Raw genomic sequence first — 16665 nt, forward strand, 5'->3', positions numbered from 1 at the left:
AAGACAAAACACAAGCTGTGTGCTCACTTTTTAACAACCCACTCTGATAGTAACTAACCCCGTCCTTTAAGAATGAGAACAAAAAAAAAAAAAAAAAGGAAGAGAGGGGGAAGGGAGGATATAAGGGAGGAAGGGAAACTCTTTATATTCTTAGAATTATATCTATGAACTATATTGAATTTTAGTTAAAAAATAAAATAAAAATAAAATTACATGATTGACTAAAACACAAGAATGAGAACTCACTCCTGTGAGAATTAGTCCAGTTCCTAAAGAGCAGCATTAACCATGAAGGCTCTGCACTCGTGATCCAAAAAACACTTAAGAATCTCACTACCTCTCAACACTGTTACATTGGGAATTTCAACATAACCTTTGGAAGAGACAAACCACATCCAAGTCATAGATGAATTTCCACTCAGTTTTCTAGTTTTTTGTACCTATGCATCCTTTTAGTCTCTTCTCTTAGAACACCTGAGTTTTATAAGACATTAAAAACAAAAATGTTTGCACTCTAAATTGTACAGTCTTCTGTACTTTATCTTAGCTTTTTGTTCATATTTAAAATTTTATTTCATCTAGGTTTTGGCTTTGTATATGGCTGAAGTTGGGAACTAATTTTTATTCCAAGTGGATAATAAGTTTTCTTAACATCATGTGTTGGACAGACTACACTTTCCTCAGTAATTTCAAATCCAATACTCAATAAAGTCCTGTATATGCATGTATATGTTTTGTGGAATCTCTGTTCTGTTTCAGTGATGCATTTGTCTATTCTGCCAGTTTTATTCAATTCAGATATTGTAGCATTAATTTTAATATTTGGTAATTACCTCTCAGTGGTAATTCTTTTTCTGAATCTTTGTCTTATTCCATTTTATGCTGCTATAACAGATTACCTGAGACTGAATAGTTTATAAATTACAGAGATTTACTTCTTACACTTCTAGAGATTGAGAAGTCCAATATTGATGTTTCAGCATCTGGCATCTTGCTGAGGTCTTCCCATGGTGGAAGGTGAGAAGTTGAAAGAGGTTGAGGGGCTGGCACTGTGGCAGAGCAGGTTAAAACTGCTGCTTGCAGTGCCAGCATCCCATGTGGGTGCCAGTTCCAGTTCGAGCTGGTCCACTTCCAGTCCAGCTCTCTGCTATGGCCTGGGAGAGCAGTAGAAGATGACCCAAGTGCTTGGCCGCTATACCCAGGAAGCTCCTGGTTTCAGATCAGCCCAGCTCCTACCATTGCAGCCATTTGGGGAATAAACCAGCAGATGGAAGTTCTCTCTCTGCATCTTCTTCTTTGTAACTCTGCCTTTCAAATAAATAAATAAATCTTTAAAAAAAGAAGAGGTTGAGAGTGACAGAGCAAAAGGGGCTTAACTCATCCATTATCAGGAATTCGTTTGCCTGTTGATGACATTAATCTGGTTATGAGGGCAGACCGTGTCTCATGCATGACTTAATCACCTTTTAAAGATCTCACTTATCTTTTTCGTTTTAAAGATTTATTTAGTTATTTGAAGGAATTACAGAGAGAGAGGGAGGGAGAAAGAGAGATGCTCCATCTGCTGGTTCACTTTCCAATAGCTACAACAACAGGGGCTAGACTAGACTGAAACTAGGAGCCAGGAGCTTTCATCCAGGTCTCTGTGGTTGTGGGGGTCCAATTCTTGGGCAGTTAGGCACATTAAAAGGGGGCTGAATTGCAAGTGGAGAACCTGGGACTCAAATTGGTGCCTAAAAGGGATGCCAGCATCACAGACACCAAGCTTAACCCCCTCACCACAATGCAGGTTCCACTTGACAGTCATACACTGCAAGTTAGATTTCCAATATATAACCTGTGGGGGACCCATTGAAGCCATCACACTCTTCTCAGTCATTCTCATGCATTTTTTTCTTTCAGAAGATTAGAACAAATATATACCCCTACAATCTTATTGGAATTTGAGAGAAGTTACATTAAATGTATAGGTTAATGCAGGGAGAATTGAAGATTTTGTGAAATTGCATTTCTCATCAAAGAATCTGGTATGTTTCTCCATTTGTCTTTTATGTACTTTAATTTAGCTTCATAACATTTATTAGGTATCTATTTCCCCTTGATTGTTATTTTGTTTAGATTTATTTCTAGATAGTTTAGAGTTGTTAATTGGTAATGGAAACTATTTTCCTGTTACATTTCCTAATTGATGATTGCTAGTATATAGAAAAGTTTGATTTCTATTGATGAAACCTATCTCTTCTTCCCACCCTTCTTTTATTGCATTAACTAGAACTTCCAGAAGAATGTTAAATTTTAGTGGGAATAGGAGACATCCTTGTCTTGTTCCTAACTCTTTTAGAAATGAATTTCATGTTTCAAATTTAGATATATTTGCAGTTGACTCCTTATAAATACTATTCATAAAGTTAAAATTTTCTTTTAAATTTCAGAGTTACAATTAAGCATTCTTTAATATTTGGTACTTTTTCACTTAAAATTAGGTCTTTGAGAATCATCCATATTGGAATTTGCTTTTTTGTTGAAGTGAAACTCAACTAACATAAAACTTTCTCCCCATTTTAAGATATGAAATTCAGAGGCATTTAATTGGTTTATTCATTGTTGTACAGACATCACTTTTATTTCATTCCAAAACACTCTCATCAAATTCACTGTTTTTTTTTCTTTGTTTTACAATGGCTTCCCCCCCATAACTTCCCTCCCACCCGCAACCCTCCCCTTTCCCTCTCCCTCCCCCCTTCCATTCACATCAAGATTCATTTTCAATTCTCTTTATATACAGAAGATCAGTTTAGCATATATTAAGTAAAGATTTCAACAGTTTGCACCCACATAGAAACACAAAGTGAAAAATACTGTTTGAGTACTAGTCACTATGTTTTTAAGATTCATTGATGTTGTAACACAGATTCCCATTTTATGGCTGAATGATACTATTCTAATCTATGCATCTCTCTCTCTCTCTCTGTATATATATATATATATATATATATACACACACATACACACATGAACACATAATATTTTATTATATACTTATTTTGGTGGGCATTTAGATTGTTCATTCCTCGGCACTTCTTGGTCTTTGGGATAAAATCAAGTAGATTGTTTCCACCTTATAGCTATTATAAATAGTGCCACTACTAACATTGGCTCACATGTTTTTATTTGAACACCTATTTTTAATTATATATTTAACTTTAACTGCTAACTTGTTCCACACTGACTACACCCATTACATTTCCATTAGCAAACTAAGAGGGTTCCATTTTCTCCACATTCCTTGCTAACCCTTTTTTATTTTTTATTTTTTTTCTGGTTTCTAAGTATATTTGGAAAATTGTATAAAAGATAATGCATATTTCCCATTTTTAGCCTCCTAATAGCCTCAGTAGTAATGAAGTAGTATTTCAGTGTAATTTTGATTTGCATCTCATTGAACATGTGCTTACTGCCAATGTTTATTACTTCTTTGGAGAAATGCAATTCAAGTATTTTTGTTCTTGAGTTGTAAGAGTCCTTTATATATTTACTGTATATAACCCTTATCTGATATGCAGTTGTACTAGTTTTCTAGAGATGTCATAAGAAATCACAGACTGTGTATCTTAACATAAATTTATCATAGTTCTGGAATATAGATGTACAAGGAAAAATGATAGCAAATTTGTTTTCTTCTGAAGCATCCCCTTGGCTTATGTAGATGCTGCTTTTCCCTTGTGTCTATTTGTGTGTATCCTAATCTCTTTTAATTATAAGGGAACAAGTCAGAGTGCATTAAGGACTACCCAAGGGTCTCCTTTTAACATAATTATCCTGTTAAAGCCCTGTCTCCAAATACAGTTGCATTCTATGATACTGAAGGCTAAGACTTCAACATGTGAATTTGGGGACAGTGGTACAATTCAACTCATAATAGAGGCTTACAAGTGTTTTTTATTATAAAGATTTATTTATTCATTTGAAAGGCAGAGTTAAGGAGAGGCAGAGGCAGAGAAGAGAGAAGTGTTCCATCCGTTGGTTCACTTCCCAAATGACTGCAACAGCTGGAGCTGGGCCAATCCGAAGCCAGGAGCCAGGAATTTCTTCCAGGTCTCCTACATGAGTGCAGGGGCCTAAGAACTCGGGCCATCATCTTCTGCTTTCCCAAGCCATAGCAAAGAGCTGGATTGGAAGTGGAGCAACTGGCACCCAAATGGGATGCTGGCACTGCAAGGCAGTGGCTTTACCCTTTGTGCCACTGCTTTGACTCCTTTACAAGAGTTTTCTTCCATTCAGAATAGTATCTTTTTACTTTCTTAATAGTGTTGTATGATAATGAAAGGTTTTGATTTTTACAAACTCAAATTTAGAGTCATGTTTGTGTTTTTGGTGCCATATCTAAAATTACATTTCTAAATTCAAATTCATGAAGATATACCGTCATGTTTTGTACTTGAGTTTTCTAGATGTGGCTATTATATTTTATCTTTGATCATTTTATTTGGTGGAGGCCATATTTACCACTTATTTATTTATTTTTTACTTTTTATTTTTTAAATTTTATTTAAGTTGTACAAGTGTTATGTTTCATATATACAGTTTTAGGAACATAGTGACACTTTCTCCCCTACCTCTCTCCTGCCCACACTCCAACCCTTCTTCCTCCTCCTTCTCAGATTGTCACTCTTAATTTTTAAGATAGTCTATTTTCAGTTTACTTAATGATTGTATAGCTAACCCTACACTAAGTGAAAAGAGTTCAACAAATAGTATGAAGGGGGAAAAAAAAAACTGTTCTTCAATGGAAGAGACAAGTGCTGTAAACAATCATTTATTCTCAAAATGTCTGTTTCACTCCAGTACATTACATTTCAGGTACTCTATTATAGTTACCACAGATCAGGGAAAACAGTTTTTTGGGAACTGCCTTATTTTACTAAGTATAATGGTTTTCAGTTTTGTTGCAAAATGTTTCCATTTTGTTGCAAAAGACAGAATTTCATCATTTTTACAGCAGAGTAGCACTCAATAGTGTGTGTATATATACATATAAATACATATATATATATATATATATGTATGTATTTCTTTATCCAGTCAACAGTTGGAAATTTGGATTGATTCCATATCTTAGCTATTGTAAATTGTGAAGCAATGAACATGGGGGTACAGATAACTCTTTCATATACTGATTTCTTTTGGTTTGGGTAAATTTCCATGATTGGGAAGCCTGGCATAGGGTGAAACCTTATTGTGGTTTTGATTTACGTTTCCCTGATGGCTAGTGATCCTGAGCATTTTCTCAAGTGTTTGTTGGCCATTTGAATTTCCTCTCTTGAAAAATGCCTGTTCAAGTCCTTTGCCCAATTTTTAACTGAATTGTTTGTTTTGTTGTTGAGTTACTTCAGCTCTTTATAGATTCTGGATGTTAACCTTTTATCAGCTGCTCAGTTTGTAAATATTTTCTCCCATTCTGTAGGTTGTGTCTTCACTTTGCTGAGTGTTTCTTTTGTAGTACAGAAGGTTCTCAGCTTGATGTAATCCCATTTGTCAATTTTGGCTTTGATTACCTGTACATCTGGGGTCTTTTCCAACAGTTTTTCCTATGCCAGTGTCTTGCAGTGCTTCCTCTATGTTTTCTAGTAATTTGATCACTTGGTGATCCAGTTTCGCCAGCACCATTTGTTGACTGTCCATTCTCCAGGGATTGATTGATTTTAGCTCCTTTGTCAAAGATAAGTTGGTTGTAGATGCATGAATTTTTTCTGGATTTTCTATTTTGCTCCATTGGTCTACCCATCAGTTTTTGTGCCAGTACCAGGCTGATTTGATTATAACTAATATGTAGTATGTCTTGAAATCAGGTGTTGTGATGCTTCTGGATTTGTTTGTGTTGTATAAGATTTTTTTAGCTATTCAGGGTTTCATGTACTTCCCTATGAGTTTTATCATTTTTTCTAGATCTGCAAAGATTGCTATTGATATTTTGACTAGGATTGCATTGAATCTTTAAATTGCTTTTGGTAGTATTGATGTTTTGATGATATTGAGTTTTGCAATCCATGAACATGGAATATTTTCCATTTTTATGGTCTTCTTCTTTCTTTAGTGTTTTGTGTTTTTCATCATAGAGATCTTTGACATACTTAGTTAAATTGTTTTCAGGTATTTGATTTTTTTTGGAGCTATTGTGAATGGGATAGATCTTAAAAGTTCTTTTTTCAGCCATAGCATTCTCTTTGTATACAAAGGTTATTGATTTTTTTCCATGTTGATTTTGTATCCTGCCACTTTACCAAAATCTTTTATGAGCTCTAATAATCTCTAAGTGGAGTCTTTAGGATCCCCTATATATAGAATCATGACATCTGAAAATAGGAAGTGTTTGGTTCTTCCTTTCCAGTTTGTATCCCTTTGGTTTATTTTTCCCACCTGATGTTTTGGTTAAATCTTCCAGGACTATCTTAAATAGCAATGGTGAGAGTGGGCACCCTTGTCTAGTTCTAGATCTTAGAGGGAATGCTTCCAACATTTCCCAATTAAATAGGATGCTGACCTTGGGTTTGTCTTAAATTGCCTTCAATGTGTTGAGGAATATTCCTTCTCTACCTGATTTGCTTAATGTTTTCATCATTAAATTGTGTTTTATCAAATGCTTTCTGTGCATCTATTGAGATAACCATATGGTTTTTTTCTTCAGTTTGTTAATATGATATATCACATTTATTGATTTACAAATGTTATCCCTGCATACCAGAGATAAATCCTACTTTGTCCGTGTGAATGATATCTATTATGTGTTGTTGGGTTCAATTGGCCAATGTTTTGTTGAGGATTTTTACATCTAGGTCCATCTGGGATATTGGTCTAGAGTTATTTTTCTCTGTTGTATCTTTTTTGGAATTAAGGTGATGTAGGGTTCATAGCAGAAGTTTGGGAGGATTGCTTCCCTTTCAATTGTCTTGAATAGCTTGAAGAGAAATATAATTAGTTTTTCTTTAAATGTCTACTAGAATTCAGCAGTGCAGCCATCTGGTCCTGGGTTTTTCTTTGTTGGAAGGGTCTTTATTACTGATTCAATTTCTATCTTGGTTATTAATCTATTTAGGTTTTCTTTCTTTACGACTCAGTTTTGTATGTGTCTAGGAATCTATCCATTTCTTTTATATTTCCCAATTTTTTGGCATATCACTCTCTGTAGTAGTTCCTGATGATTCTTTTTTTATTTCCATGGTATCTGTTGTTGCATTTAGGTTATCATCCTTGATTTTATTGATTTGGGTCTTCTCTATTTTTTTTTTTATTAGTTGGGCCAATGATGTATCAGTTTCTCTTAGCCTGTAGAGTTTCTGATGAGAAGTCAGCTGTGATCCTAATTGAAGATACTTTGAAAATACTCTGGAGTTTCTCTCATGAATATTTTTGAATCTTTTCTTTATGTTTTATTTTGAAAATGTGTTGTGGTGAAGATCTTTTCTGGTCATGTCTGTTAGGAGTTCTGTGTGCCTCCTGTACTTGGACATCTCTTTTTATCCCCAAATTGGGGAAGTTTTCTGTAATTATTTCACTAAATAGGCCTTTTAGTCCATTTTCTTTCCACGCTTTCAGGAAAACTTAAGGCCCATATGTTGGGTCATTTGATAGTATCCCATAAATCTCCTACGCTCTTTCTTTTTGGTCTGACTGTAAGATGCAAAGATATGTCTTCTAGTTCAGATATTCTTTCTTCTGCTTCACCAATTCTGCTGCTAAGGCTTTCCACCACATTTTTTTTTGATTTGTTGAATTCTTCATTTCTAGTATTTCATTTTTATTTCTCTTTAAAATCTCAATTTCATGGGAAAAATTTTCATTCATTTCATGTATAGTTTTCTTTAGTTCTTCATTTGGCTTCTGATGGCTTTTGAGTAACCCTAAGATTATTTTTTATTCCATTTCTGGCATTTTCTCAATCTCTTCATCTTTACATTCTAATATTGAAATGTTATCATGTTCCTTTGGGGATGTCATGGTTTCTTCCTTATTATTTTTTGAATTTCTACATTTGTTTTTAGGCATTTGTGGAGTTGATTTTTTTTTCCTCAGAAGGCTTTTTTCTTTGAGTTGCGCCTCTGTGGCTTGCTGGAATGTCTGCACATTCATTGAATAGCAACTGGTGTGTGGTTGGTGTGGCCAGTGAGCTCTTGTCAGTGCTCCAGGCAAGTGTCCAAGTTAACACTGAAGTTGGGCATGGTAGATCTCAATATCCAAGAGTTAGTCCCCAGTGTGTTCCATACTACCATATGAACCTCACATATTATCTGCACAGACCTCACTTTAAGCACAATTCCTGCTGCAATGACATGCTCTAGGCAACTAAGGAGCTCTGAGCATGTGAAGCAACACCGAGTAATTGCCAAGAGACCCAGCTACACATTGCAGCTTCTCATGTAACCACCAAGTCCCCACAATCTCCACACAAGACTCCCACAGTGGCTGGGTCCAGAGGTTTCTCTCTACCCTGCCAGCCTGTCCAGTTAACAGAGAGGCAGATGTTCCCCAAAACAGCTCTTGATCCTGGGAGACTGTGGGTTGTTCAGCCACTTCCCAGCCAGACTTAAAGTCAGTGGGGACTGTGGATTTTTCCCTCCACTGGAATCTCTGGATCACACACACACACACACACACACACACGAGCCACTGAAAAAATATTGCTCTCTCCCTGCCACTGATGCCAGTACTGCTGAGAAGATGGCGGCCTTTATCAACCAGTTCCTATGTGTAATCACAAAGTCTTCTGGAGCTCCTGCCCTAACCTAGAATGGCACCTGCCCTTTCTTAGCTAAGCCATGGGCACTGTTGTGGGGAAGTTGGGGCAGGTAAATGTGCTCCTTGTACTTCCACTATGTCCATGGGCCACCACAAGCAACTGCCAGTCCCCAGGGCTCCAGTCCAGACTCAAACCATAGTCTCCTTCTACCTATATCACCATGGGTTGCAGCAGTTCATTGCAGCATTCACTCACTCTGGCACTTGGCTGCTGCAGTTGTGCTTGTGTTCATGTCCGTGCTGTGCATTTGCACCCTCCACACAGGTCCATGGCATTCCTCTTCCTCTTGCAGGATTTCCAGTGCAGTTTTCTTTCAAATTTTCCTGAGAGTGCAATTCCTACACGGTTTTCTTTTTTTTTTTTACTGTTTATCAATAGCCTAGTGCAGTATGTCATTCCCTAATTCACCATCTTGGAATCTCCCTTTTTGATCCATTTTGAATGAATTTTTATATATGGTATGAAATAAGGGTCAAATTTTATTCTTTCATACATAACCTCAGAGTTATCCCAGAATTATTAAATCAATCATTAATTGCCAATCAACACACTGGCAAGTATCAATTAAGCATAAGATACAGGGGTTTATTTTTGAGTTACTTATTCTTTTAGTCTACATGAGTGTCTTTATACAGTACCAGTGTTATGATTTCTGTAGCTTGCAGTAATCTTGCTTGTTTAGAATTTTCAATTAATGCATTTTATTTATTTGTTTTAAGATATATTTATTTATTTGAAAGGCAGAATTACAGAGAGGTCTTCTATCCACTGGATTTCTTCCCAAATGGCGGCAACAGCCAAGACTGGGCCAGACCTAAACCAGGAGCCAGGAGCTTCTTTCAGGTCTCCCAAGTGGATGGCAGTGGCTCATGCACTTGAGCCATCTTTCTCTGCCTTTCCCAGGCCAATAACAAGGGGCTGGATTAGTAGTGGAGCAACAGGGAACCGGGGGTGGCTTAACACACAATGCCATAATGCCAGGCCTGGTAATGCATTGAAATGCAATGAAAAAGACTGTTAACAGAAAGCTTTCTTCTTATTTTTAAAACCATCTATAGAGGCAGGTATATATGCATATAAATCCTCAAGATAAAATGAAGTTTAGAATGGTATATCAGGAATTTCATTCCTTTCAGTTTGGAAATTAGATATTAGCTAGTATGAATCTGTAGAATTTAGCAAATTAGCTCTCTTTTGGGTCATGATTCTATCGTATGATATTTATTAGTGCACCATTCCAAATCTTGATCGTGTAAAAATTCTAAATTTTGCCTCCTGGTATATGTATTTCCTTAATATTGTTTCCTTCTTGGTATGGTCATGCCAAAGTTTATTTTTATTGTGATAAAACATATATAAATTTTACCATTATTACCATTTAAGATGTGTACAAGGGAAATAAGTTGCTTTCACATTGTTTTGAGGCAATCACCACACACCTTCACCAGAATTTTTACATCTTTCAAAGCTTGAACTCCACATACATTAACTAATAAATCCCTATTTTCCCAATCCTGCAGGCCCTAGCAGACATCATTCTGTTTTGGCTCATTATGAATTGAATTTTGCTATGTATCCTATGTAAGTGGAATCTACATTATTTGTCCTTTTGTAATTGGCTTATTTTATTTAAAGTTACAACATTTATCCGATTATGCCATGGATCAAAATTTCTATAGATGTTAAAAGGAACATTTTAACTATAGAAGTTAAATATTTCCATAAATATATAAAATATTTCTATATAATAAATATTTATAAGTATATACTATATACATATAAAATATTTCTAGAGAAGTTAAAATATTCATACATATTCCAATTTTGAATATCCATCTGTTGATGGACTTGGTTAGCTTCCATCTTTTAGCTATCATAAATAATACTGCTAAGAAAATAAATGGGTATGCAAATATTTTTATATGTCCTTGCTTTCAGTTCTCTTAGGTATAAATCCAAAAGTGAAATACCTAGATCACATAGTAATTTAATGTTTATTTTTAGAGGATACTCTATGCTATGTTCTACAATGGCTGCATCATTTTATATTCCTCTAGCAGTGTACACGTGTTCTGATTTCAACACATCCTTATTAACATGTTATTTTCTCCTATTTCAATAATAGCTATCCTAATGAGTGTTAGATATTATCTCAATACGCTTGTGATTTGCATTTGCATTTCCCTAATGATTAGTGATGCTGAGAATCTTTCTACTTGCTTACTGGCTGTTTGTACCTCTGTGTTAGAAAATGTCTATTCATATTCTTGGCCAATATTTCTTTTTAAAAATTAGTTTCATTTATGCTAAACAAATTTCATGTATTTTATATGTACATATTTAGGAACATAGTGACACTTCCCACGCTACCCTTCCTCCCCCCAAATGCTCTAACACTTCCTCCTTCCTTCCTTCCTTATTCCCTCTCTTAATTTTTATAATAATCTACTTTCAGTTTATGATATAGGACTAACCCTACAATAAGAGCTCAACAAATAGAAGAAAAAAACACTGTTCCTCAACAGTAGAGACAAGGGTTATAAACAATCATCAAGTATCAATTTATATTTTACATTTGTCAATTTCAATTCCATTTTCAGTACTCTAATAGTTACCACAGATCAGGGAAAATATATGGTATTTCTGTTTTTGGGATTGGCTGATTTCACTAAGTATAATGGTTGCCAGTTTTATCTGTTTTGTTGTGAAAGACAGGGTTTCATTATTTTTTATGGCAGAGTAGTATTCTCCGATATATATATATATAATTTATATAATTTATATACACATATATATATAAATTTGTATTTTATATATATAAAATTTATCCAGGCAACAATTGATGGACATCTGTGTTGATTCCATGTCTTAGCTGTTGTCAACTGAGCTGTAATAAACGTGGCTATAGATAATTTTCATATGCTGCTTTCATTTCCCTTTGGCAAAATCCAAGGAGTGGCATTACTGGGATATATGCTATGTTTATTTTTAGCTTTCTGAGATATCTCCATACTGTCTTCCACAATCACTGTACTAGCTGATATTCCCACCAACAGTGGATTAGGATACCTTTTCCCCCACATCATCACCAGCATTTGTTGTTTGTTGATTTCTGTATGAGAGCCATTCTAACTGAAGTGAAGTAAAACCTCATTGTGGTTTTGATTTGCATTTCCCTGATGGCTAGTGTTGCTGAGCATTTTCTCAAGTGTCTGCTAGCAATTTGAATTTTCTCTCTTGAAAAATGGGTGTTCAAGTCCTTTGCCTGTTTCTTGACTGGATTGTTTGTTATTGAGTTGCTTGAGCTTTTTATAGATTCTGGATATTAATCCTTTATCAGTTGCATAGTTTGCAAATATTTTCTACCATTCTGTTGCTTTCCTCTTCACTTTCTGAGTGTTTCTTTTGCAGTGCAGAAGTTTCTCAGCTTGGTATAATCTCATTTGTCAATTTTAGCTTTGATTTCCTGTGCTTTTGGGTTTTTTAAAAGAAGTCTTTGCCAATGCCAATGTCTTGCAGAGTTCCCTGATATTTTTATCTAGAAATTTGATGGCATCAGGTTGTAGATTTAGGTCCTTGATTCATTTTGAGTTGATTTTTGTATAATGTGTAAGGCAGGGGGTTTGTTTCATACTTCTGCATGTGGAGATCCAGTTTTGCCAGCATCAGTTGTTAAAGATACTGTCTTTTTCTTGGGATTGATTTTAGCTCTCTTATCAAAGAAGGTTTATGTGGATTAATTTGTGAAGTTTCTATTCTGTTACATTGCTCTACATGTCTACTTTTGTGCCAGTAACTGGATATTTTGTTTATAATGACATTGTAGGATATCTTGAAATGTGGTATTGAGAAGCCTCCGGCTTTGTTTTTGTTGCTTTAGCTATTCAGGGTGTCTTGTTTCCATATGAATTTTAGCATCATTTTTTCTCTAGATCGGAGAAAAATGTTGATATTTTGATTGGCATCACATTGAATCTATAAATTGCTTTTGGGAGTATGGGCACTTTGATGATGTTAATTCTTCCAATCCATGAATATGGAAGATTTTTCCATTTTTGTGTCATATTATATTCCATTCCTTAATGTTTTATAATTTTCATAGTAGAGATATTTCACACCCTTGGTTAAATTTGTTTCCAACAAATTTAATTCTTTTTAGTGAATAGGACTGATCTTAGAAGTTCTTTCTCAGCCATTGCATTGTCTGTATAAACAAAAGGCTATTGATTTTTATGTGTTAATTCCATATCCTGCCACTTTACCAAACTCTTTTATGAGTTCCAATAGTCTCTAAGTGCAGTCTTTTGGTTCTCCTCTATATAGAGTCATGTCATCTGCAAATAGGAATAATTTGACTTCCTACTTTCCAATTTGTGTCCCTTTGATTTCTTTTTTTGTCTAATGACTCTGGCTAAAACTTCCAGGACTTTATCTCATAGCACTGGTGAAAGTGAACGTCCTTATTTGGTTCCAGAGCTTAGTGGAAATGCTTCCAACTTTTCCACCTTCAATAAGATGCGGGTTTTGTGTTTGTAATAAATTGCCTTGATTATACTGAAGAGAATTTTTCTATACCCAATTTGCTTAAGGTTTCCATCATGAAAGGATGTTGTATTTTCTCAAAAGCTTTTTCTGTATCTTTTGATATAATCAAATGGTTTTATTCTTCAGTTTATTAATGCAATGCATCATACTGATTGGTTTACAAATGTTGAACTATCCCTGCATCCCAGGGATTACTTCCAGTTGGTCTGGGTAAATGATCTTTCTGTTGTTTCGTTGGACTCTATTAGCTGGTATTTTGTTGAGGATTTTTCCATCTGTGTTCACCAGGTATATTGGTATACAGTTCTACCTCTCTGGTGTATTATTTTATGGCTCAGAAATTAAGGGGTTGCTGGCCTGATAGGAGGAGTTTGGGAGGATTCTCTTCCTATCAGTTGTTTTGAACAGCCTGAGAATTGGAATTTGTCCTTCTTCAAATGTCACCTCTAATTCAGCAGTGAAGCCTTTTGGCCCTGGACTTTTCTTTGTTGGGAGGGTTTTTACTACTGATTCAATCTCCATCTTAGTTATTAGTCTGTTTAAGCATTCTGTGACTTCATGACTCAATTTTGGAAGATTGTATGTGTCCAGGAATCTAGCCATTTCTTCTAGATTTTCCAATTGGTTGGCAACTGACTGTTTATATAGTAATTCTGATGATTCTCTTTATTTCTGTGGTACCTGTTGTTACATTTCCCTTTTCAGCTCTTTTTTTTTATTGATTTAGGTCTTCTCTTTCTTTTGGTTAGTTGGACCATTGGAGTATCACTTTTATTTTTTCAACAACAGAGTCACTGTGCACTTACTCCTCATGTAGGATCTCTGTCCTTAATGTGCTGTACATTGTGGTTTAATGCTATAACTAGTACTCAAACAGTATTTTTCACTTTGTGTTTCTATGTGGGTGCAAACTGTTGAAATCTTTACTTAATGTATGCTAAACTGATCTTCTGTATATAAAGAGAATTGAAAATGAATCTTGATGTGAATGGAAGGGGGGAGGGAGAGGGAAAGGGGAGGGTTGCGGGTGGGAGGGAAGTTATGGGGGGGGGATGCCACTGTAATCCATAAGCTGTACTTTGGAAATTTATATTCATTAAATAAAAGTTAAAAAAAAATCACCTCTTCATTTCAGTGATCATTTGTGTTCTTTTTCTGTTCCAATTTTATTTGTTTCTTCTCTAATTTTAATTATTTCTTTCCTCCTACTGATTTTCTGTTTGGTTTGTTATTTTTCTATGTCCTTGAGATGCATTGATAGCTCATTTATTTGCTGCCTTTCCAATTTATTCATGTTGGCACCAGTTGTTATAAACTTCCTTCTTAACACTGGTTTCACTATATTCCATAAGTTTTGATATGTTGTATTGTTATCTGCATTCATTTCCAGGAATATTTTAAATTTCTCTTTTGATTTACTCTATGACCACTTTCCATCAGGATCATGTTATTCAACCTCCATGTGTTTATGTGTTTGCACATTTTCTAGAGTTTCTTCAGTTATTATTTCCAGCTTCATTCTATTTTGGTCAGAAAAGACACCAGGTATGATTTTAGTTTTTTTTTTTAATTTGCTAAGTCTTGCTTTATAGCCTAGTATATGGTTTATTTTTCAGAAATTCCATGCACTGATAAGAAGTATGTGTTTTCTTCAACTGTGTAATGAAAGGTTCTGTAGATATCAGTTAGGTCTATTTGGTCCTTAGTGTGGATTAGCTCTCTTTGTTGATTTTTTTATCTGGTTCATCCATCCATTGATTAAAATTCAGTGTTGAATGCACCAATGCTATTTTATTAGAGTCTATGTCTCCCTTTAGATCTTAACATTTTCTTTAAATAGCCAGTGCTCTATAATTTGGTGAATACACATTTATTATAGTCATATCTTCCTGTTGAATTGATCTTTTAACAGTTTTGTGTTAAGGTCTATTTTTTCTGACGTTAGGATGGCTACAGTTGCTAATGTTTGCTTTCTGTTAGCATGGAATAACTTTTTCCATCCTTTTGCTTTCATTCTGCATGTATCTTTGTTGGTGAGGGTGTTTTGTGTAGGCAAGAAATGCATGGATATTGTTTTTAATCTATTCAGCCAGTCTGTATCATTTAATTGGGGGAGTTTAGGCCATTTACATTCAACATTACTACTTTTTTTGAAAGATATATTTATTTGAAAGGCAGAGATTTACAGAGAGGTAAAGAAAGAGGGTCGGGGGTGGGGAGGGAGATGGAGAGGGAGAAGGAGAGGGAGAATCTTCTGTCCATTGATTCACTCCCCAAATGGCTGCAACAGCTGGAGCTGGACTGATCTGATGCCAGTATCCAATATCTTCTTCCAGGTCTCACACATGGTACAGGTGCCCCAGGACTTGGGTTGTTATTTACTGTCTCAGGAAATAAATAGAGCTGCATCAGAAGTGGAACAGCCAGGGCTTCAACTAGGGCCCATATGGGAGGGCAGTATTGCAGGTAGAGGCTTTACCCACTATGCCACAGCACCAGCCCCGCAAGGTTGCTATTCAGAAGTAACGACTTGGCTCTGCCATTTTTCCATATGTATTCCTATTGTTTTCTTAGGGTTTCCTTTGTACTTTTACTGAGAGATTTTCTTACTCTCCGTTCTTTCATAATGATGACTATCTTTGTATGTGTAGTACATCCTTAGGCATAATTTGTAATGCTGAATGAGTTTTGACAAATTCAATTTTTTTTTCATATGGAAGGTCTTTATTTCACCTCCATTCATAAATGAGAACTTGGCAGGGTAGGGTATTTTGGATTGACAGTTTCTTTTTTTCTTTTAAAACTTGGCTATGTTTCTCCATTCTCTCTTAGCCTACAGGTTTTCTGATAATAAATCAGCTGTGAGTCTAATTGGAGATCCTCTGAAAGTAATTTCTTCTTTCTCTCATGAACATTTTAGAATCTTTTCTTTATGTTTTACAGCTGAATGCTTGATGACACTGTGTCATGGTGAAGTTCTTCTCTGGTCGTGTCTATTAGGAGTTCTGGTTGCCTCGTTTATTTGGATGTCCATTTCTTTCTCCAAACTGAGGGAGTTTTCTGCTCCATTCTCTCTTTCCACACCTTCAGCAGGTCCTGTGACCTCTATGTTTGGTACTCAGTAGTATCCCATAAATCTCCAACACTCTTTTAAATTTTCTAATTTCTTCTTTTTCTTTTTCTTTTTTTTTGGTTTGACTGAGATATTTCCAATTATCATCTTCTAGCTTGGAATATTCTTTCTTCTGCATCACCAAGTCTGTTGTTAAGGCTTTCAAGTCTATTTTGTTTTTAATTTGGCATATTGAATTCTTAATTTCTAATAT

The 16665-nt window shown here is 35.3% G+C and overlaps 1 pseudogene; it reads right to left on the minus strand.

The window, feature by feature from the left end:
- Positions 1-269: 269 nt before the first annotated feature.
- The window catches only part of LOC100352613 (serine/threonine-protein kinase PAK 5 pseudogene), a 54747-nt pseudogene continuing 38351 nt past the window's right edge, over positions 270-16665 (minus strand).

Source organism: Oryctolagus cuniculus, chromosome X, assembly GCF_051225735.1.
Source record: "Oryctolagus cuniculus isolate XC-2025 breed Fujian yellow rabbit chromosome X, ASM5122573v1, whole genome shotgun sequence".
Lineage (NCBI taxonomy): Eukaryota > Metazoa > Chordata > Mammalia > Lagomorpha > Leporidae > Oryctolagus > Oryctolagus cuniculus.